Consider the following 23,671-nt stretch of genomic DNA (forward strand, 5'->3'; position numbering starts at 1 on the left):
GAAGCTACAGATCATCATTCCCAAGACTGAAGTGATTCCCGAATTAAAAAGAAAACCCCAATTATACATTAACCATAGAGTTAGATGTTTTATTGCATTCTGGTCTTCGTTGACTAACTAGAACATCCTGATAATGCCAAAAAAATTCTAAGTTCATGTGTGCATTCTGTCTGTCTGAATAGATGTGTCCCTATCCTGAAAGATGCAGATATGTCCTTAAAAATACCTATACACAGGCAGGGAGTGTAGCTCAGTGGAAGAGCACTTGCCAGGCACATGCGAGGCCCTGGGCTCAATCCCCAGCACTGAAAGAAAAAAAAATTACCTGCACACAAGTGTTCTTCAAAGCCAGATCAGCACGTTAAACCTTAAAAAATATATAAAATAAAAAAAATAACCCTGCTTTATATTTTTATCTCAGTCTGAAAGATATTAGCAGTTAGTCTGCATTTTTTAATTAATTTTATTGTCTCTGTTGAAGGGGTGCAAGATGGTGCTTTGATACACACATGCACAGTGACGTGACCAGTCACAGGAATGTCCCACATCCCTGCGCTCTGTCGTCCCTCTCCTGAGGGTGGCTGATGGTGACAGCACCTGACATCTGCTCTCCTGGCGGACCTCCAGTCATTCTTCACTTCAGTCCTCACACTCGTCATTAGGTCTCTAGACTCTTCTCCCCCGACCTCCCTCTCCACTCCCCGCCTCCTGCCCTGGTGCCCCCTGTCTGCTGTCCCCTGGGCTTCAATCTACTTTGCCTTTTATTGAGATCACACAACGGGGTGGTGCAGGGTTTCCTCTCTGTGTCTGGCTTATTCTCTCAGAATAATGTCCTCCTCAGCTCCTCAGGACGGACGCAGCGAAATCTCACTCTGCATTAAAAAAAAAAAAAGAGTATGATACTTCCATTCGCAATCCCAAGGACGAGTCTGGGTGGCATATTGTATTAGTCAGCTTTTAATAGCTGTGACCAAAGCATCTGGCACGAACCCCTGGGAGGAGGAAAGGTTTGTCTTGGCTCCTGGTTTTAGAGGTCTCGGTCCAGGGCTGGCCGGCTCCGCCGCCTGGGCTGGAGGTGAGCAGAACATCATGGCGGAAGGTGTGGCAGAGAAAGGCGCTCAGCTCACGGCAGCTGGAAAGCAGAAGGAGACAGAGGGAAGGGATGGGGACAAGCCAGAGTCCCCAACGCCATGTCCCCAAGACCTACTTCCCCTGACCATGTCCACCCACCTACAGCTTTCACCTCCTCAATGGACTGATCCACTTTGAGGCCGAAGCCTCCGATCCAGCCACTTCCCCAAAAGCCTCACCTTCAACACCCCCGGGTGCTTGGTACCAAGCCCTCGACACGTGAGATTCTGGGGGACACTCCAGATCCATCTGTGACGCTCATTAATGAGGTCCCCACAGCACCTTGGGATCCAGAAAATCATTCCCAAATAATCCACACAGGTGTGTATGGATAGATGAGGGGTGGGCAGGTTTGAGGAAGACTTACAAGAATAAACACATTATAACCAAAAGAGAATGAGAGCATCGATATGGAAAGCACAGGCCGCACCCAGCCACCCCGGGGAGGGGTGCTGTGGTCCGTCATCCCCAAAGGCCACCATCACTGTCAACTGTCTGTGCCCTCCTGGGGGTGAAGCTAAATGAAACAAACTGTCCTGTGGCTCCAAGCTAAAGATGACACTGAAATTATTCTGAGGAAATGAGAAAAGAAGACGGCCAAGAATCCTGCGACGTTCCACCCACCTACAGCTTAATAAAATTAAGCTTAATAAAATTCAGTACCCTGAGACTGTCTGTCCCCAATCACAGAGCTGTACACTGGCTTATTTTTTACCCCAAGACAGGCCCTGAGCACACACACTAATCATCCTCTTTCCTCAAAACTCCAATTTAAAAAAAAAAAATAGGAATGGCTTCATTTTAAACTGGGCCAGACTTTAATAGGTGCAAAGGACAAACAGTCCCAAAATACTCCTGCCCACCCACACCTCTCCTCCTCCACACCCACCACTTCAGTCTTCATGCTGTTCCCATTTTCCAGGTCCTAGGACTCTGGAGAAATCTTTTACTTGCTGCTGCCAGATGCATAGCTGTGTGGTGTCTCTCTGGGGTCCGGGAACGGGGAGAGGAGCTTCCAAGCAGGACAGAGACCTGGGAGGTCATGGGCAGCAGTGAAAGCCACTTTAGGTAGTGTCATGTCCTCTCAAAATGCACACACTGAAGAACTTGGAGATGGAGTTTCTAGGGGACAATTAAGACCCACTGAGGTCATTAAGGTCAATAGTAGTCCAACCTGACTGGAGTCCTTCCATCCCAGACACAGAGGAAGACCAGGGGAGACCGTGGCAAATACAAGCCAAGCAGAGAGCCCTCTCCAGAAACCACCTGGGGCACCTTGACCTTGGCCTTCTAGCCTGCAGAACTGTAAGGAAATGCATTTCTTTGGTTTAAACCATCCAGTACATCGAGGCAGCCCTAGCAGGCTGATCCAGGGATTGAAAATGCAACATGCTGTGTCCCTGGGGAGGCAGGCAGTCCTGAGGAGAGAAACCCAGGAGGAAGCAAGATGGCCTCTGTCTGGGGCCCTCATTTTGGGTGCACCCGAAACGTCTGCTCTATCGCCTGCCTTTCACTGGGAGCCACAGTTGGTCTGTTTGCCCGGCCTTGAACCTTTCAATCTGCTGATGGAAAAGCCAGATGGCGGTTCCCCGCCATCTTGACCCCCCACTGTTGGCACTCAGATGAGCCGTGGGCAAGGCTGACCGTGAGAGGAGGAGCAGCAGGACTGGTAGGGTGACGCTGGGGCTGCTGAAGTGGCCACGTGCTCTGTGGAATGCAGGTGAGGTGCAGGCCAATGACAGCCTTTGCGAGGCGCTCACCACGCACTGGACACTGGATGCACTAGACATGCCTAGGGGCAGGCAACACCAGTCAACCCCAGGTGCAGAGATGGGCGTGGGTTGCAGGGTTTGCCCGAGGCCACAACCACGGGGCAGAATCAGAGGTGACCCCACCGTCTGCTTCCAGGGCCTAAGCTGGCAACCCTCACGGGCCGGGGAGCTCCCATCCCTCTCCGGGGATCGCAGGGTCCAATGAGTGGGCAGTTAGGACTCCTAGCTGAGGAGGAAGGCAGCTCACCCCTCACCACTCAGCGAAGGCACGGCTCAGGGCAGGACTGCACCCCAGACTCCAAGGACGCCCCAGCTTTCCTCTCCCCACTTCTGAGTACTGGCTGCGTCTCTCCTAAAGGCTGGCCCCGCCGAGCGGTGGCAAAGACGGCCAGTCCCAAGGCGGCCAGCCCGCAGGTAAAGACGGGCATCCCTCCAGCACCAGGGGGTCCTGGCCAGCTGGAGTCATGTGGGACTACAGGCCGATCCTGGAGCCGCCCAGTCCCCCTCCTTTCTTGTTTGTAATTATCGAGAATATGTGTAGAATGTGCTGGAAATGCGACACCTCGAGACTGGCTGGAGCCGCCCCGCTGGGTCCTGAAGAAACAGGCTGTCCGTCCACGCGGGCTCACCCGTCCTGTTCCCCAGCCTCCTAACCCAGCGCAGGCTGCCTCCCAGGATCCCTCGCATGCTCTCTCCAGCCTCGGGACCTTCCAGAACCCAGGAAGAACAGCTCCCAGGGCACCGAGGTCTCCCCTGCCCCTGGCTGCTCAAGGTGGCTCACCTGTTAACGCCACTTGCTGCATGGACTGTGCCTTTGGACTCAGAGAAGGTGAGGACCAGAACTCAGTGAACATGCTCAGACAGATACTTGTCCCCACCAGCCAGGCTGGGGTCGCGGACGCACATCCGTCGTCCAGCCTGAAGCGGAGATTCATTACCAGGCAGGGTCATTACCAGGTCAGCTGATGTACATTCCAAGGCCCCATCGCAGCCACAGCTGGATCTCAGCAGTGCAGGTGTGGGCCCCCCCGTGTCACAGCTGAGCAGGAAGAGACCCCCGAGTCCAGGCTCTAGGGAGGGACCAAGGAAACTCTGAGGGGAAAGCGCTCTGTGTTCTGGAAAGTTCCCTGTGTGCAGGATATTGTAATTTTTTTGTGTGTAAAAAGGGGGTAGAAATAAGAGATCCAAGAAACTGTGATAGAATAGGTGCCTAAGAAGCTGGCCCAAGTGACCCCTCGTGAGGGATGGCTGCGGGGCCTCTCCCTGTGCATTTCCTATTTTTTAACCTTAAAATTATTACCAAATTTTAAAAAATAGTAATAAGTCTAAAATAACCCCCAAAATTAGTCACAGAAAAAAGACTGAAAGAAAGTGTTAAAACAATAATGGTATATGCCTTTGGACATCCAGTCGAAGCATGATTTGTTTCTTTAATCCTTTTTCCAAGTCTGAGAACAGCACACCAGCTGGCCACATGTGTCTTCTCCTACAGCACATTTTCTTTTGATCCTAAAAGAAACTTAAAAATTCTGAATCAAATGAAATATTTCCAGAGTTCTTATTTCTCCAGTGTGGATGCGTCAATCAAATGATTAGGAAGCAGAAATCACCATCATTCTGAACGCACCTGTCAACGGCATCACCGAGTCGCTCTCTATCCACCCATGGCCTCCGAGGGCCGTGCAATGGCTGAGCTTTGAGTTTCAAGCGAGATTTCTCATGGCAGCAGCAAGAAAGGGGTTTGAAAATGAGGCTGGGTTGAGGAAAGGGGTGGCTCGATTCTGAAGAGCTTCTCTTGCAAAGGCGCTGTGTGGTGTCTGAACACATCACTGCCGTCAGGAAGAGGCAGCCTGCAGGACAGGGCTTCTCCCGCCACAGGAGGACAGAAACCCCTCTGCAGTGCTGAGGAGGCAGAGAGACTGCAGGGGTGCGTGAGGCCCCTCCTGTCCCCAGGGCCCCAGCACCCCCACACCTCCCCGGGCCTTGGGTGGGTCAGGGAACCCTCCAGCAAGAAGAAACCCAGATAGAAAGAGAGAAGGAGGTGGCTATGGGCTGAAATGAGTCCCCTAAATTCATATCTTCAATCCCAACTCCGGGCCCTCAGAGTGACACCGTATCTAGAGACGAGATCTTATTAAGATGGGGCCGTGCGCGTGTGGCCCTGATGCAGCAGGGCTGACGGGAAGGGGAAGTGGGCTGGGTGCAGCTCCGTGGTGGGGGTGGGCTTCGTGTGCATAGGGTCCTGGCTGATCCCTCGAGGAGGTGGTCTCCTTCACATGCATGACGTTCCCTTTCCATGATGAACTTGAAGTTCTCCCCTCATATTGGGGTTCTGCTCCTCTGCATTTCTGTGCATTTATTTCCACTCTGGCCAGGGCACGTTCCTGTCAGCAGGAAGACCACTAGGCAGGAGACACCAAGGGAAGGGGACTCCAGAGGATCCACCTGCTTGTAAGCCCAGGGCCAGCAGCAGAGAGTCCACACTGTGCAGAGAGTCGCCGCCCAGGTAAGATCCCGAGCCTGCACGGGCTGGGGAGGCACGGTCCCCTCTGAGATGAGGCACAGACCCCAGCAGCCACCTCTGAGGAGGGTCTGGGGTGTCTCTGGTGAGGGTGGGCGCCCCACTCACAGCTCAGGGGCCTTCCTGATTTCCCACCTTTAAGAGAGCAGATGTTCTCCTGGGAAAGAGATATTTAGCTGCTCAGACAAATCAGACAAGTGAGGGAATGGAAATAAACCGGGCATCTGCCTGCCACCGTGGCCGTGCCCAGAGAAATCCCATTAGCCGGGCCCAGCATCCGGCCACTCCTGCCCAGGACGAATGACGAATACGGCCGCTTTGTTCTGGTTCTCTGCGTGAAAGACACTCTGTGGGGTTATTGGTCTAGTTTGTTGACTCTCATAAAAGACATTCATAAATTTATTCTTAGTGCCAGGAGCGCTTACCGGTGTCAAAGTGGCTCTTTTCAGACATTGCTCCATATTAAACCAAGCCACTCGGATGCGTCTATAAATAATCGTCTGGGCTTCGTTTAGCCAACAAACAGCTCTCTCTCTCTCTCTCTCTCTCTCTGTCTGTCTTTCTCTCTCTCTCCCCCCTCTCTTTTTAAAATCAACTCTAAAATGATTTCATAAACAACGGGAGGAATTTCCCATTAATATTAAAGTGTGTCTGGGTTGGTCGTTTTAATAGAACTTTCCAGAGGGAACAGGCAGTCCTTCCATCTTGTCCATGTGAAACCTGTTCCCTTTTCAGAGCGAGCTCTTGGCAGCCCGCCTGGCCAGCACCAGTCAGAGCCACCTCTCCCCCACCCTGTCCATCTCTCTCCCTGCTCTGGCCCAAAAGCAGGAGCTCAGCCAGGCAGCCAGCGGCAGCAGCCCGAGCCAGTGCAGAGAGTGTCACCACCCTGGGGCCTCTGGTGTTTCTACTCTGGCCTTAGACATCCAGAGTTCGACTCTGCAGGCCGCCAGTCTCTAAGACAGAAAGGCGAGATCGTGGCTGGATCAGTTTAACCCATACACAAGACTCTCTCCTGCTAGCCAGCTCTGGAATAATAGGTTCAAGTAGGATAGAAATGTAGTTCTGTTTTTACATAAAAGAATTCCAGAGACAGACAACCCAGGGTGGATATGGTGGCTTAACTATGTCACCTTCTTGTTTTCATGATTCACCCTCCTTGGCATGTCACCTCATGGTCCAAGACAGCTGCTCTGGTCCAGACATCATGTGTGCATTCCGAGCAGCCAGCAGGAAGGGTATAGAATGATCCCCCCATTCGAGGTTGACTCCTGGGATTACCGCGTGACATTCCTTATTGTACTTATCTGGCAGAATTTAGTCAAATGACCCCAGATAGGGGCAAAGGAGGCTGGGACATGTTACAGGAAAAGGAAGAGCAGACACAGAAGCCACCAGCCTCAGGCACCCGGAGGAGCGCCTTGTCTGCACAGATTCCTTCCCCCCTCACGTTTTCCCTCAGGGCTGGGATTCTGAGAAGCTGAACCTGCAGAGTGACAGTCCCCTGCCGTGGAGAGCCAAGCCTGAGGCCCCCTCTGCCGTCCCCTGAAGCTGATGGTCCTACGCAGCCATGTGGTCAGCGGCCCCTGGAGGAACCCCGGCAGGGCAGTGCCGGAGGCGAGGTGGAGGGCGAACTCGGGGCCAGGACCCGTCAGAGGCACAGCGTCCTCTTCCCTACACCTCCACCAGGTTGTTGTCATGCGATGGCCACCAGGGTTACCTCATCTGTCCTCCCTCCCGCTGTGACAGGCGCTGCTCCTGTGGACGAGGCAGCCGGGGCTCCCACCCCTGCCCACAGGCCCAGGCAGGCCCTGGGTGCTGCTAGAGCCACCTTGGAGTGCTGGGGGGATGCAGGGCCCGCCATCCAAGGCCCCTTCCCGCAGTGCCACCCGCTGCTCGGTGGCCCCAAGGCCCCTTCTAGGTGTGTTCTTGTTGGTTTCTGAAAATCTGAACCTAAAACAGGTGTTTGGTAGTCTGCCTTCCTCGGGTGGCCATTCGATGACATCTGAAGGTCACGGGGTCTGCGGCCCAGCTCTCTACCAGCTCCAAGAAGTGACTGGCACTCCCAGGTCCCCTGCAGGGTGTGGTGGAGGCGACCCTCCTGGGACTGTCCAACAAAGTCTTGCTTGACCTCCGCCCCTGCTCTCCCTCCAGGAGTGGGCTGTTGCCGCAGTCCGGCTGCAGCAAAATAACCNAACCAATAAGGAATCTCCACACTTAATGGCTCGCTGGTGTTACTTCACAAACCACTCCCTCTGGCAAAATGCCAGGCGCCATCTTGACTTGTTTACAGACCCTAACAGGCTGTTGCCAGGACACCCACCCCCCAGCGTCGTCCCACGTGGAGGGGAAGTCACACTGGCCCCGGCTGGGGAGAGAGACAGCGGAGGTGTCATGCAGGCTGGCAGCGGGCAACCTGGAATCTCAGCTGCCCTGCTCCAGGCACCGGGCTCCTCCAGCTTCAAGCTCGCCTTGTCCCACCCCACTCCTCTTCTAGAACGTTCCACAGTCACCAGCTCAACTGCCACGTCCAGCGACGTGGAACTCGAGCAGACAGCTCCCCAGACCATCCCGGCAGGGCCCGGCGCTGTACCAGGAACGCACAGCGCACGCGGCTCCTTCCTGTCCCGCGTGGGCAGCCAGGAAGCCTTGCTCTTGCGCTGCCATGAACAGGTATCTACCTAGCACCAGAGGGAAGGGGTGCCAGGTCCTTGGTGGTCACTCTGGAGAAGCTTCTCCTGGTCTGTGGCCAAAATGACACAAAGGGTGTATAGGACCTTGTCCCCACTGAGGGACATGGCTGTTTTTGTCTGCCTGGGAGCCACCAACAAGAAATCCTTAGGCCATGTTGTTTTGAAGTTTCCCAGAGTGAGTGGGTGGCTTGGAACTGGCCCATCAGAGGAGAACCAAATAAATGCAGTCACACGCCACACGACATCTGGGTCAACGATGGGCAGCATTTTTGATGGAGGGTGGACGATTATGGAGCTCTTCCCAGGCCTGAGAGGAACAGGCCAGGCTTGTGCCTTCCTGTGCACAGAGTTCTCCTTCCAGGCCCAGGTCACGCCTCCGGAACGCCAGCCCTCTGCCCCTACCTGGGGGACCCACCCTGCTCGGAACTCCTGCAACATTCGCCCATCTGCGCCACTTGCAGGCTCTTTACCACTGGTCATCCATCAGCCGCCGTCCGTGCATGTGTGGTGTGTCCCCCAAGGTGGTCAAGAGTCACTGAGTTCAGTGCTTCACCCTAACCCAGGCTCCAGGCTAGGTCTGCAGCCCTCAGGCCCTGGGTGGGCCTCACGTCTGCCCTGCAGGTGGAAGACAGTGGTTACCTCAGTGTCCCCACTTCAGAGATGAGGAACTGAAGCTTAAAGGAAATAAGCCACTTGCCAGAGGCGGCCCAGTGACGTGGGCCAGGACAGGGGGTCTTTAAGAGAACAGACTTCTGCACGGTACCGCGCTGCCTCGCAGACCCCTCTGGACCCACGTGGCTGGTCCTGTATCATTTCCGCCCAAGTCCTGCTCACGGGCTCCTCCATCCTGAGCAGATTTCAGGGAGGCACAGTCCAGGCAGGAAGGACCTGAAGGCACGTGGGGCCACCTCTCTTGGCCACCCAGGCCTGGGCGCTGACCACACCCTTTGCCTGCTGGTCCTGTTGCTTCTGCCCAGCTCCATCCCCTTCACACAGAGGACCATTCACCATGGGGCCAGGAGGGGAGGTGTCACTGTCACTCCCAGGGAATTCTGAGGCAGCCCTCAGGGACCCAGAAGGAGCTCACGAACAGACGAGCGATTCTGCCTGGAACAGAAGAAGTTCAGTCTCCATCAAGGGCTCTCACTGCCCATCCACCACCAAAACGCCCACGCCCGATAGCCGAACCCTGAGCTGGGCCCAGGCATGAATGTTGTTACTGAACAGTGGGACAAACCAAAGTGGTTTTTTCCAGGAAAAAAAAAAAAAAGCAGATCAGCTTGAACCTGAACCTGTATATTTTCTAAAAGTCTGAACAGGAACAAAAATCAGACACCAGCATGCTCTGAAAATGAAACCGATATTTCATTCAATGCAATTTCTTGATTCAAAAAAAAAAATCCCTAGGAAGGTGCAGGACAAGAGAGCAGGCCACCTTCCTTGGGGGACCTGGTGGTGTGGAGCTGTCCCCCAGTGATCCAACGAGACTGGCTTGGTTCCATGTGACATCCCGTGACCCTGAACAGCCTATAGTATCCATCAGGAGGACAGACCTGGGATATTGTCTCCACTGCCTGGGAGGCCTCAGGTGTGTTACCTGGGGCCAATCTCCAAAGCCAGAGACAGGCATGGCTCTGAGCAGCCTGGCACAGCCCACCCCACGTGGCACAGTAGCCTCATGTGGCATCACTCCCTCTTAGAACGTCTGACCCCCACAAAAACTGATGAGGACGGACTTCGTGCCCCCGGAGAGAGAGGGCTGGGCCAGAGGGCTCTCCTGTACTCGGTCCGCCCAGGTCCACACCAGCTGCCCTCCTGGCCCACTACACACGTGTGCAGGCCACACCAACCTGGGCTAAGAGGGCAGTCGTGGGCACGGGAGCTGATTGGGGGTGGAGTAAGCTGAGCCGTACCCACCAGCTCTGCACCCATCCTGAGCAGGAGCAAGTGACAATGGCCTCCAGGCTCCAAAGACCAGTCACACCTTCTTTGAAGGCCCTGAACCTTCAATGGCAGTCACCTGGGGGTTAGGGGGTGGAGAGGCAGGACAGAGAATGTCTGCTCTGCACGTCATGATCTTTCTATCATTGTGTCCTTCAGAAGCAACTTGTAATGTTCAAAATACAGGCTTGAGCCAGGTGCTGTGGCGCACGACCATCACCCCAACTCAGGAGGCTGAGGCTGGAGGGTCACAAGTTCGAGGCCAGCGTCTGCAACTTAGCAAGGCCCTAAGCAACTTAGAGTGAGGCCCTGTCTCTTAAAAAATAAAAAATAAAACAAAAATAAAAAGGGCTGGGATGTGGCTCAGTGGTTAAGCACTCCTGGGTTCAATCCTTGTCCTTACCAATAACTGAGGAGCACAACCAACTGGGAACATTGGCCACCAAACTGGCAGATACATCTTGAATTTATCATACCTATTGATAGGAGGAAAGACAGGCAAACAAGCGGACACACTGGCCGTGGGGATAAAGCATTTTTGGAGGGAAAGATTGTAAAAACTATTAATAACCTTTAAAATATGCATAAACTTTGACAGCAGTTCCACTTCTAAGCATCTGTCCCTGAAATCACTGTGGCTAACGATGCATGCATTTGGATGCTCACTGAAGCATTGTTTATAAAAGCAAAAAGCTGGAAAGACGCTGACTGTCTAAACAGTGAAGGACTGGCCCAATATATCATGACCTTATGCACAGGGAACGACTGTGCAGCTATTGAAATAACAATAGAGAAAAATGTGGAACAACGTGGAAATTTTCATAATACATGAACAGAAAACACTGGTTGCTAATGGTCTATATAATATGAACTGACTTTTATAAATAAACCTAGGTATGTGTTGTCAGCATTTAATTTTGACCCTTGACCCTTGATCTTGGCCAAAAGGCTGAATAACCTGCATCTGACTTTTAAACAGCTGATTTTAGGCCATTTGCATTTTTCCCTTTATGGTTTTCTGTCTTTTTTTGTAACTGAGATATTTGTTATTAAAAACGACTCAGTGCTGAAAACATCCGAGACCCATTTTCAAGTAATCAATCAGGAAACAAACATCTTTAAATCAACGAGTGAAGAACCAAAGACACATCGAATGAGATAAAGTAGTGTCATTGTTCCAAACAAGCCCTCTAATGAATCTTCTAGGCCTTCTCCTAAGACCACAGAATCTGAGTTCATACAGATGAGGTCATTGCATTGCAAAACTTGTTGGCCCGGCCCCACACTCCAAAACCCTAACCTACTCTTACCCCAGGAGGAGGAAAATAAACTTGCTCTCTTATTTTTGTACGAGAAAACCATGCATCTTCAAAGTTCAAGGTGGAAAGGCTGCAGCCGGATTCCCCAGGCCAGTGTTCCGGGACCAGGAAGGTTTGGTTCTCCCGTGACATTGTTTTGTGCCAGTGTGAAATGCAAATTCTCAGACAAGGGAATGGGGGTCCACTTGGGGAGCACCGTGGTCCTCAGCTCGATAAACCCTGGCTGACCCACGATGTCAGCGAAGGTCGCTGGCCCCTCTCACAGCCCCTGCTAAACCACACTTTCTTCACGAGAAAAGTTTCCTTCTCACTGGAGCCCAGCACGAAACATGTAGGTCACAGAACTAAAACTCGTAGGACAAGACATCTCAGTGAAGAGGAAAGTTAGACACATGAGAAGAGCAGCCTCAGGGCCCTGGTGGTGTTCCCCTAAGGCCTTCCTCCTCTGTCTCTAGAGAGGTCTTGCCAAGCCAGTGTCACCTCCCAAGACTAGTGGAGCACAAGGAGTGAACCCATGGGCTTACCTGTCAGACACAGCCATTGTCCCCTTGGTCCGCCCAAGCCCTGTGTGCAAGTCAGGAGCCACGTGTTTGCACCTACGTGCAAACTTCTTTTGTCATTTCTAATGGGTCATCCTCCATAGACAGAATTACAAACAGGCCTCCGACTATTGCAGATCCCTTTCCTCGGGGGTACCTTCCAAGACCCTAAAGACAGCCAGATACGGCAGTAGTACGGAACCCCACACAGACCACACTTCCCTACACCTAACTGCCTATGCTCAAGTTCAATTAATAAATTAGGCACAGAGATTAGAACAATAATTTACCATCCATCTTGGCATCCTCCCTCAGCATACATTTTTTTTCTTTCTTCATCAAGTCAAGAACTGTCAGCTTTTCATCTAAGATGTACCCTAAGGCTGTGATGTAAATCATCAGCATCATTACTGTTGCACTTTGGAGCCTTATGAAGTAAATACAGATGAACATGAGTACTTGGCATCCTAACAGTGGATCTGATAACCAAGACAGTTACTAAGAGACTAATGAGCAGGTAGCATACACAATGTGGATACTCTGAATAAAAGGATGTTTGTATCCCAGATAGTACAGAGTGGGATTCTCAAGATTTTGTCACAATATTTAATACACACATCAAACAGCGTGTAATTTAAAACTTAAGAATTCTTTATTTCTGGAACTTTCTATGTAATATTTCCAAACTACCATTGACTATGGGTAACTAAAACTGCAGAAGGCAAATCTGTGATAGGTGGGAGGGAGTGTTATTGATCCTCCCCAGGATCACCCTCTCCTAACCTGCTACATAGTATTTCACTCCTGGCTAAGCTTTTAAGCTCTGTGATGGGACCTTAAAAGGGGTTCATCTTTGCTGACTTGTGACCATCTGGAGATTTGTTCCCCACTGGCATTTCCCACCAGCCGCATCACAGATTTCTCAGGTACTGATGAGCCTAGTAGATTGCAAATGACCTGCTGGAAACCTATCTCAACTATAATTCTCCAGGAAGGGGGGGTTCTCTTAGTGACCTCTTGACCAAAAGGTAATTAGAAATGTTTCCAGAGGACCTCGGGAACATATGCATATAAGGTGGGTTCCAGAAGGCCTCTGGAGGGAGTCAGATGAAAAATCTCTCAGTGCAGAGATGCTAAGACACTGCCGGTCATGGATGTTGCTCGAGAACTACACCAGCACAGGGGGTTTAGTCCTGCAGATGGTACGAAGGGAGGATGTAGCCTTATGGCAGGAGAAGGAGAGACGCTGGATACAGACATCAGAAAGGTTGAGCTCATCTCCATCTCTTTGTCCCAAATCAGGATGCCTATATTTAACTGACTGGCTTGATAAGCAACAATCATCCACTGTAAATTGTTTAAACATCACTTTACTAGAAGAATACTATTTTTTTGTATAAACATTCTTTATCAAATACATGATGCTTGCCATTTTGGGCTGGAAATCTAGTTTATACTATTTATACAGAGATTTTTGGACCTCATGACCAAGTCCTGTAGATACAGGACTTACTGTGTGCCTGGCTCACTCCTCGTTTGCCTATGGCCAGCGTGGACTATATATTTGCTGAAGCAAAAGATAAATGAACGTCTGCCTTCGGAAAGCAAACATCTTCAAACTTTTGGCCACAAAACTGGGGGAAATGCTGAAGATAGAATAGTCTGTGAACCTGACTGTCTCTCATACAACCTGAAGGATTCCATCTGGAAACCTCCCCGCGAGAAGACGAAAATATATGTAAACAAAAGAGAAAAATAAGTGGACCCACTGGGGAGTTTGAGACATTGGGGATGGTGTTCGCTTTCCTGAGAGCTGTCCAGTAGGGCCAAGTTCCCTCCCTGGACCTCCTCCACTCTGCCTCTGCGACGGCCAGCCAGTGTGGATGGACCCGATCATAAGGAGGCACAGCACACCTAAGGCTCCGTTAGTACAGGGTCCGGGCAACAGGATGCTACCACGGACCCTTCTCTGCCCGATTCTCACCACAACTCAGAGGTGAGACCCAGATTCAGGGAGAATTAGTGGAAGAACATGCGCTGTCCCCACCTCTGTCCACAGCTGGACTCCCCGGGGTGCCTGGCTGGATGACCACCTGGCATGGTGGTTACAACAGGAACACTCGTGTTAAAGCATGGTAAATTTACTTACCTTACTTACATGTCCTGGGAAAATCATAACCAATCCACACAACGTTGCTTCAGATGGGTGCTTTCCAAGGTGCCACTCCACAAGGATCCCTTTCCAAACAAATGAGTTGGATCTGTGAAAAAATAAAAATGACAACATTCCGTCATTTGCAACAACATGGGTGGAACTGGAGGACATTGTGTCAAGTGAAATAAGCCAGGCACAGAAAGACATACCGCATGATCTCACTCAGATATGGAATCTCAAAAAAAAAAAAAAAATTGATCTCATAGAAGCTGAGAATAGAACCGTGGTCACCCGAGGCTGGGAGCAGGGAGGACAGGCAAGATGTGCCGCTGTTAGGTAGGAGAAATAGTGCGGGTGTCCCGTTCCACCACACGGTGATTACGGACAGAATAACGTCGTGTGCATTTCAAAAACACTACAAGAATTTTGAACATTGTCACCACAAAGAAATGACAAATGCTGGAGGCAATGGATGGGCTCAGCCTGACTCCCTGCCCCACGTCTACATGTCTTGAACTGTCACATGACACCCATAAGTACAGGCGATTCTGTGTTTGTCCATTTTGAAAGACCGTTTTAAAGAGTTCAAGGTGAAGATACGGTTAGGGGACAAGACTGGGTGGCTCTGGTTGTAGACCAGGTATGGGTCTGGGAAGGGTGTGGGGTTTTCCTTGTCTCAGTCCCGGATCTCCAGTGGAATCCCAGTGCAAGGCCACAAGCGCACACGGAATTATTCAAATAGACTTTGCTAAGACGGCAGGCCATTGGGACATGAATGCATTAGCACGGGTACAGTTCCGAGGAAAACCAAGGGAATCTTTTTTTTTTTTTCCTTTAAAGTGACATTTTTAAACTACTGTGTGTTGGATCTTATTTCACATGGGCACATTCTTATCCCACAGGATGGACCCTGCGAGCATCACTCCTCATCTTACCTCAGGTAAAACGCAGCCATGAAACAGCCTAAGCACAGAACACTGGGGTTCTGCACAACCGGTTCTGTTGGGGGACTTGCTTACCCAGCACCAGCTTCTGTGGGACTCCTGCTTTTGCAGGTGTGTGAGGCTCATGGCTCTGTGTGCTGCAGAGCTGTGACATGGGGTCCTTGGCTTCATCACAGGGAGCCACCACCACAAAACCCTGCACTGCCCCCCACCCCCGGCCAGGCCCCCGCTCCTAGGAACTGCTGGTTTCTTAAGGGACAGCCAAGCCAGGCCCCGTGTGGGCCTCATCGCCCCCTGGCTTTGGCCACCGCTAGTCTCACAGACACATCTGTCGTCCCCGGTGAGTGGGTGGGCAGGACTTGAAGGCAGAACATGGGCACACACGTCCACTCGGGTACTTCCGTAGTCCATCTTTGTCTCTCTTCACTGACAGCCTTGTTCATGCGAGTCGCCCTGCTGCTCCCTAACAGAGGCCGCGGTGGTGAGAGTGCAAACCCGGCCACACTCAGCCCCTTCACCCCATGAACAGGCCACCCCTGGGGAAAGGCCTGTGCTCCTGAGACAGTGAACACCCTGCGGGATGCTTTGCATTTTTATGTGGTTTTCATTTTATACTTTTCTTAGATTGTGGTGTTCCGAAATGATTTGTTTGGGTATAAATCATCAAAAAGCAATGTTTGGGGCTGGGGCTGGGGCTCAGTGGTGGAGCGCTTGCCTAGCATGTTGAGGCACTGGGTTCGTTCGATCCTTAGCACCACATAAAAATAAACAAAATAAAGGCATTCTGTCCATCCACAACTACAAAAAAACTTTTTTAAAAAGCAATGTTTGTATATCACTTGCCTATTTTTGTTTTTAAAAAACACTCTTGTGTGATTGTAGCCTGAGTGTATGTCGATCCCATCTGCCCTCCAAATAAAAAAGTCAGAGCACTTACCTGAAAACTCAGAGACCAGCCTGGCCCCTCCCCGCCCCCACTGCTGCCCACCTCTGGCCCAACCCAGCAGCAATTCACAGATGGAAGCCAAGGCCTGTGGCTCCCACCAGAGCCCTTACTGCCACCTCCCAGGATCACAGCATCTTATTTTAGTTCTATTCCACACGAGGAGTAAAAGGAGACCTGGTGAGTTTTCTTTGATGGCCCCTGAGAAACTAGAAGAGTCAGCCCCCATATTTGTGGATCTCACATCCAAGGGTTCAACCAACTGTGGATCAGAAATATTGGAGGCGGGGGGTGCATCTGTACCAAACATGAACAGACTTTCTTCCCATCATTATTCCCTAAACAACACAGCATAGCATATTTAGATGGCATTCCTGTCGTATTGGATGTTATCAGATGTAACCTGTTATTAGATGTAACCTAGAGATGACTCGATGTACCCAGAGGATGAGAAAATTCAGAAACTAAAATCCTGCGCAAAACCTCTGCCATTTTGTTTAAGGGACTTGAGCTCCAACAGGTCTGGGTGTCTGCAGGGGGTCCTGGGCCAGTCCCTTGCAGCCACTGAGGGTCAAGGGTCAAGGTGTTCTCCATAGCACACACTGATTCCTTCCATATGTGGCCACAAGACCAGTCAGTTCTCTCCATTTTACCAGCGAGACCATCAAGACTTCGGGAGTTAAGGAACCCAGGTTTGCATAGATCCCCCCCCCCTTGGTCCTCCTATGTGACAGGCCGGCTGGGAAGGGTGAGAGGCTAGAAGCTCGGGTCAGCCTTTAAGGAGCTTGTGGGCCGGACAGGAGGGCAGGGGGCGGGGTTTCTCTCGATGCCCCTGCTCTCTCTGCTCTCTTCTTCCATTCTCGAATATTCCCTGTGCTCTTATCTCTTTCCTTCCCAGAAAGCTGCCGAGATGCCTCTATGGCCCCCCTACCCCATGTCTGGGTTTCCCTGCCGCCTCCCCCTCCTCAGCCCTGATCCATCAGCACATCCTCTGTTCTCTGGTCCCCAGCCTGGAGCCCAAAGACCCTGCAGGGAGAGAGGGTGGACCAATCAATCCTCTGGTGGGAACGGGACACCATTTTCTTAATGTCTTCCTTCTCTCAGAACCATCCAGGGAAGCACCCCACCTGGACCCAAAGGAGCAGAATTCCTGACGGGGAGTCCCAGCAGCAGGAGGGAGCAGCGGGCAGCGCTGCCTGCGGGGGCCTCGAGCCTGTGCTGGAGCGTGCACAGAGGGAGCCCAGCCTGTGTCCCCCACCCTATCCACAGCTGCCCTTAATGGCTAGCACATCACAACAGTCAGGGCCGTTACTGCCAAAGGATGGCTTGCAGGTGGGTCTGGAAGCCAGGGCCTCACTGGACCACCTGGAACCAAACTGGGCTGGACCCAACTGCCCGTCCAGACCACCTCGGGCAGGAGACTCACCAGAAGGCCCTTCAGGGAGAGGGGAGCATCCCCTGCACGCTGCAACCTGAGGCTGGACCTCCCGCTGCCCACCCCCTAGTGGAGAGAGGGAAGCCTGCGCCTCAGGCCCTGCTCCAGCCTGGCTCAGGCCTGCCTCCGGTTAGCTGTCCTCCACCCACTGGGGACAGCTGGCCATCTAGGCCAGACCTCCAGGCAGAAAGTAGACGGAGGCCCCAGCAGGCACATTCGTCCTCCCCAGGCCTCTCTGAGGTGTCTGGGGGCCTGCTCATCCATCCACACCACGTCTTATTCTACGAGGTATAAAATACCTGAGCAAAAATTGGAGCAATGTGTCCGTGTGTCCCCACCCTCAGTGGAAGGACCAGGAGTTTTGAGGCCATGCACCAGTTTATGGATTATTCTTCCATAATTGTCCAGATGTTTGACCCGGCCCAGATTGCAAAAGCAATCAAATACCGCCCTCCCCTCCAGAGGTGACTTGCCTGGCCTCCGGGCCCCGTCACACTACCCTGTAGCTGTGACCGCTCAGAGGCCCTGGAGAGGCCAGCATCCCTGTTCCAACAGCCAATCAGAACCAGATGCCCTCTCTTTAGAGCTTAGTCGTCTCTGACACGGTGAACATGTTGAGGGCCTAGGCATTTGGTTTTGGACTTTAATTCTGGTTTGTTAGTTGCTTTTCCATAAATTCAAAAAATGTGAGAGATTTACATTTTCTTGAATTCCTTAGTGGGATGAGCTTTGGGCTCAGTGACTCACTGAGGTGGGGGTACAAGGAGAAGTGCCTGGGAGGAATTGCAATAAGATTCAGCCTGCCTCAGCTCAAGTTGATGGAGAACCATCAGAAAATAAGGACAGAAAGAACATTCCAGGTCTTTTCTGGGTCACCCATTCCTTTAGCAGAGGGCAGTCTAAGCATAAGGATAAAAAAGGTAAATAAGTTCCCCAGGTTAGTCAACTTCAGTCAGTCAGCTTTCTATTACTGTAACAAAATACACGGAATAATCAACTTATCAAGAGGAAAGGTTTGTCTTATGGTTTCAGTCCATGGTTGGCTGGCATCAGTGCTGTGGGCCTGTGGCGAGGCAGCACATGTTGGTGGGAGAATGGGATGGAGCAAACTGCTTATCTCTTGGTGGCCGAGAAGCAGAGAGAGACAGGAGGGGGTTGGGATCCCGATTTCCCCTTCAAGGGCACATCCCTGATGGTCTCACTCTCTCCCATTAGGCTCCACCTTTGAAAGGTCCCGCCACCTCCCACTAGTGACACAGGCTGGGAACCAAGTCTTTAACACATGAATCTGGGGGACAAGCCAGATACAAACTATAGCACAGGCTTCATCTTCCAGGAGCTCCCCAGATGTGATGAGGGAAACAGAAATGGGGGCTCAAAAAAAAAAAAGTATAGTACAGACTGGACATTCCTAGCCCAAAATCCAAGGTCCAAAATCCAAAACCCAACATATTTTGAGCACCAGCAGGACAGCACAAGTGGAAAATGTCCCACCTGACCTCCTGGGATGGATCGTAGTCAAAACACTGGTGCACTAAAAATAATGCAAGTGTCAGCTTCAGGCTGTGTGCAAAGGTGTGTATGCAGTGTCAGTGGACACTGGGCTTAGCCCCAGGACCCACCCCCAAGACATCTTTCTTGGGCATTTGCAGCTCTTCCCAAATCTGAAGCATTTCAGATAAGACGCTCACCCATATCTGCTACTTTCCCTGGTGGAAGGATGGACCACAAGGAGGAGAGGCTCAGAGGACGTGTTCTTCATTGAGTTTTGAAGAACAAGGAGAAGAAATGCCCTCCTTGGAGATGCTCCTGGAGGCCTCTCTACTGACCACAGATGTCCCTCATTGACTCATGAGCTCAGCAGGCCAGGACGGAGCCTTGGCTCCCACCTCAGCCTTTCTCCAGAGACTCCCGGGGCCTGTAGCTGGTTGTGCACCTCCCTCAAAGTCCACCTTCCCCGGATCGAGGAGCAAGGTGGAGCAAACACTGGTGCCATTAGCAATGAGAGGGGAGCTTGCGGGAGACTAGTCCAGGCCCCAGATGTTTCTTGGAGCCTCCAGAATGTTTTTAACATTTTTAGTTAGTGCCATCACTTTAAAAGTTAGAATAGTTCACCTAAGAATTCTCTTGAATTTTTTCTCTTCTCTTGAACTACTGGAAGACACGGTGACAATGGGCCCATATTCAGCAGGTCAGCTCTGAACTGAGTAGGAGTCGTGCCCATAGGTGAACTGCATGTCATGCCCATAGATGAACTGTGTACCAGGCCCGTCTCTTCTGTGTAAGCAACACCCCCAAATCCTAGTGGCTTTAACAGGGATCAGTAATTAGCTACAACTCAGGGTGCAGGCATTTGGGCCAGTGGAGCATTTCTTCGTGGTCTCCCAAGGCTTACTCCAGGCACACTTGTAGGACAGGATATCCCAGTTCTCCAGCTCAGCCTTCACCAATCAGAAGACGGCAGTCCCAACAGCAAGTACTTTTCCAGCCTCTGCCTGTATGACCGTTATCAACATCCCCTCTTACTTAAATCAAAACACAATACCAGTTCAATTCCAAGGTTAGGAAAACGAATGTCAGAGAATTTATAATTTTTATTGCAAAAAAAAATTACATGTCACCATGATTTCCATGACACAGAAACTAAGTGTCAGTTGCCATTGCAGTGTGAACTTGAGCCTCCAATTTTCTTCCAGAGGATCTTTATCAACTTCACTGTACCTGATGGAAGGCTGTGGACAGCAAGCTAAGAAATAAACCCAGAGCTCTTGTCTTGCTTCATGGTTCAGAACTGAGCTCACCTGGCCCTTCCACTCATGAACATGGGAAGGTAAAATGGGATCTGTTTTAGTTTTTTCATTGCTGTGGTGCTAATGTCTTTAACAACTGCAACTTCCTTAGCCCCAGTTTTACTCTCACCTTTCAAGTCCAAGTTTTTCAAATCTTTCTGCTTTGCTTTCTGCTCCTGATTATCACAATAAATTTGAATAAAAGCCACCAGCAATATCCATGCCACCACCTGAATGCTATGCAAATCAGCCTCACAGGAAGTCTCAGGACATGGTCAAAATTCAGACAACTTCTTAGCCAGAACATAACATGAATGGTCTCTAATCCAAATTCTAATAGCCCACCATCTCCAAACCCTCTCAAGCCCTGTCTTCACTGTCCACGGTCCTATTGGCATTCTGGTCCTCTGAGCTCCCACTAGAATCAGCTATTAAGCTCCGCTTACAAGAACCTAAAGTATTTCCAACTTTCACTGCTAAACATCTCAAAATTCCTCCCACCAATTCCAGAAAGCTCCAAAAGCTTCTGGACCATATGGTCAGGCTAGTCACAGCAATGACCCCACTCCTGGTACCAATTTCTGTTTTAGTCAGCATTTTCACTGCTGTGATGAAAGGACCCAACCAGAACAACTGTAAAGAAGGAAAAGTTTATTTGGGGGCTCACAGTTTCAGAGGTTTCAGTCCATGGACAGCTGGCCTCATTCCTTGGAGCTCGAGGTAAGGTTGAACATTGTGGTAGAAGAGTGTGGCAGACAGAAGCAGCTCACATGATGATCACAAAGCAGAGAAAGAAAGGTCTCCACTCATCAGATACAAATATATATATATCCCAAAGCCATGCCCCCAACTCCCCACCACCTCCAGTAACCACTCAGTTAATCCCATTAGGTGATTAATTCACTGATTGGGTTAAGGCCCCTCGTAACCCAATCATTTCTTCTCTGAATCTTCTTGCATTGTCTCACACGTGAGCTTTTGGGGGACACCTCACATCCAAACCATATCAGGACTCAATGAAATAAATCCCAGGAGGAGAACCCCAAATAAGTAGTAGGTAAAGGCTCTGCTCAGGATGACAAAGGGAGGCCAAGATGGCCGAGATCCAAAGTGGTCATCTGGTCATCCCAGAGAGTCCAGCAGAGATGACAAGCCAGATCAGCATCTCAGGTGAGAGATGTGGGGGTGGGTGAGAACATGACACAGTGCCAGGTATACAAGGTGGCTCCGGGAAGAACTCACGAAGAGGACAGCAGGACATGAGAATAGAAGAGGAAACTCCCTTCATGGTCCATTCTCATCATTCGGACTCTCCAGCAAAGCTGTCGGAAAGGTGCAGACAGCCAGGCCCAGCATGCCCCATGTGTTAGTCAGCTTTTCTGTCGCTATGACAAAACACCTGAGAAAGTCAGCTTAGGGAAAGAAAGGCTTATTTTGGCTCATGGTTTCAGAGAATTCAGTCCATGGCCAGCTGGCTGCATTGGGGGCAGAACATCTTGGTGGAAGGGCATGGAAAACCAAGCAGCTCACCTCATGGTGGGACGCAGAGAGAGAGAAAGAAGCAGGGGCCAGGGGGAATCTAGTCCCAGGGTACATCCTCAAGGACCCACTGCTCCAGCTAGGCTCCACCTCCTGCCATTTCTACCACCTCCCAGGAATCCATTCAGCTATGAATCCCTCAGTGGATTAATCCACAAACAAGGTCAGAGCCCCCAACACCCACCATCCAACTGCTTCCCAAAGCCCCCCCTCTGGACATTGCTGCATTGAGGACCAAGTCTTCAACACGAGAGCCTCTGGGAGATGTCCAGGTGTAAAACAAGACCCCTGAGGAAGCAGGGATGCCCACACTGCCCACTGCAGGACACACGGGGACCCAGAGGCCTACAAAGCAGGGTGATCCAGGGATACAACCATCTCCACAGCAGAGGTTCCAGAGCACAGCCCGGAGCATCTCAAGGTGGCCCAGGAGGACACATGCACAGGGACGAGGGCCAGGTCCAGAACTGACCACCAGCACAGTTAGGATGAAAACCCCACACCTCCCTGCCTGCCCATGAGAATCGCCTGGCTTTTGTAATAGGGCTTCAAAAGCATGTCTGAAGTTCCTAAGTATCTTCAAGGATGATACCAGAACCCACATTCTAAAGTCACACTGCAGTGGTTACAGCACCAGAGGTACAGATAATGCCTGACGCAGACGGTTCACCTAACAATGTTCCAATTTATTCTGTTTTGACTAAAATGTTGTAACCTTTTGATGTCATGAAAGCAATATGCATTCAGTGAAAACTTGTGTAAATTTTGAGCTCTGACCTTCTCCTGGGCTAGTGATTCGCTCAGCCCCTCAGGGACCACAGAGAGCCCCCAGGGCATCATGCTGCTGAGCAGATGTTCAGCCCACATGGGGGGCTCAGCACATGCTCAGCTTGTGACATGTTCAATGCAGGATGGTTCGTTGGGATATAGCCCTGCTGTGGGTGAAGAAGCATCTTCCATTCTTAACAGAAATCAATAAACCTAATCAACCCAAGTCAAATTGAAGCTCTAGGTTACAGGAATTACTGGGGATAGAGAAAACAACACCAGGAAAGACGCTCAAAGGTCCAGAACATGGGACTCTGTGGGACTCAATTCGCCCAGCCTCAGTCTCAAGACATATTTAGGGACAGCTGAGGAAATTTTATAGCATGCACTGGGCATTTCGCAATATTGGGAACTCACTGCTTCTTAGGCATGATAGTGCCGTGACATGGAGAGGATGGTCCTAGGCACGTGCTGAAGTATTCATAGTTGATGCCAACTCCTCCAGTGGTGTCTTACAACACACACCCTTCAATACAGTCAGCTCTTGGTAGCTGTGGGGTTCATATCTATGGATTCAACCAACTGCAGATTGAAAACATTTTTTTAAATTGCATCTATTGCCCAAGTGCACACTTTTTTTTTTTCCTGGTCATTAGTCCCTAAACAATACAGTATGGCAACTATTGACATAGCATTTATACTGTATTAGGCATTACAAGTCATCTAGAGATGGCTTAGGGTGTACAGAAGGATGTGGTAGGTTACGTACAAATGTCACATTGTTTTACATAAGGGACTTGAGCATTCGCAGACTTGGCATCCACAGGGGCTCCAGCAACCAGTCCCCCAGGGATACTGAGGGACAGTGACTTGGCCCTGGAGAGCTGGTCTGGGACTTAGCATACCATGTGACAAGTTCTGCCAAAAGATAGTGCTAGAGGGAGTCTGAGGGACCAAAGGGAGGTGACACACTCCTCCTGTCACTTCTTCCTATCTGTTATCTGGCAAGGCTGCCTCCCCTGCTCCCCTCTGAGTTACCTGGTCAATAACCTCAAAAACTATCAATCTACCTGGTTGACAGTTGTCATGGTTGTGCCAGCTGCAGTCCTACATTCCGTGGGCTTGATTTCCACAAGAACAACTGCAGTCTGAAAAGCTGACATTCGTCAAGGCTGTTCAAGAGAG

The 23,671-nt window shown here is 51.0% G+C and overlaps 1 long non-coding RNA gene across 5 annotated transcripts in view; it reads right to left on the reverse strand.

Annotated features, from left to right (window-relative positions):
- Positions 1–775: 775 nt before the first annotated feature.
- LOC125620378 overlaps positions 776–23,671 on the reverse strand; it is a 78,342-nt gene continuing 55,446 nt past the window's right edge. For 4 of the 5 annotated variants that reach the window (XR_007352006.1, XR_007352002.1, XR_007352001.1 and 1 more), the window contains 2 exons: positions 14,063–14,174; positions 7,633–9,221 (listed from right to left, as the gene is read on the reverse strand). This is a non-coding gene — a long non-coding RNA (uncharacterized LOC125620378). Of the gene's footprint in view, positions 1,133–7,632; positions 9,222–14,062; positions 14,175–23,671 lie in introns of those variants that run through there. The other variant, XR_007352004.1, reaches the window with a different exon arrangement.

The sequence above is a fragment of the Marmota marmota genome, unplaced genomic scaffold, assembly GCF_001458135.2.
Source record: "Marmota marmota marmota unplaced genomic scaffold, marMar, whole genome shotgun sequence".
Lineage (NCBI taxonomy): Eukaryota > Metazoa > Chordata > Mammalia > Rodentia > Sciuridae > Marmota > Marmota marmota.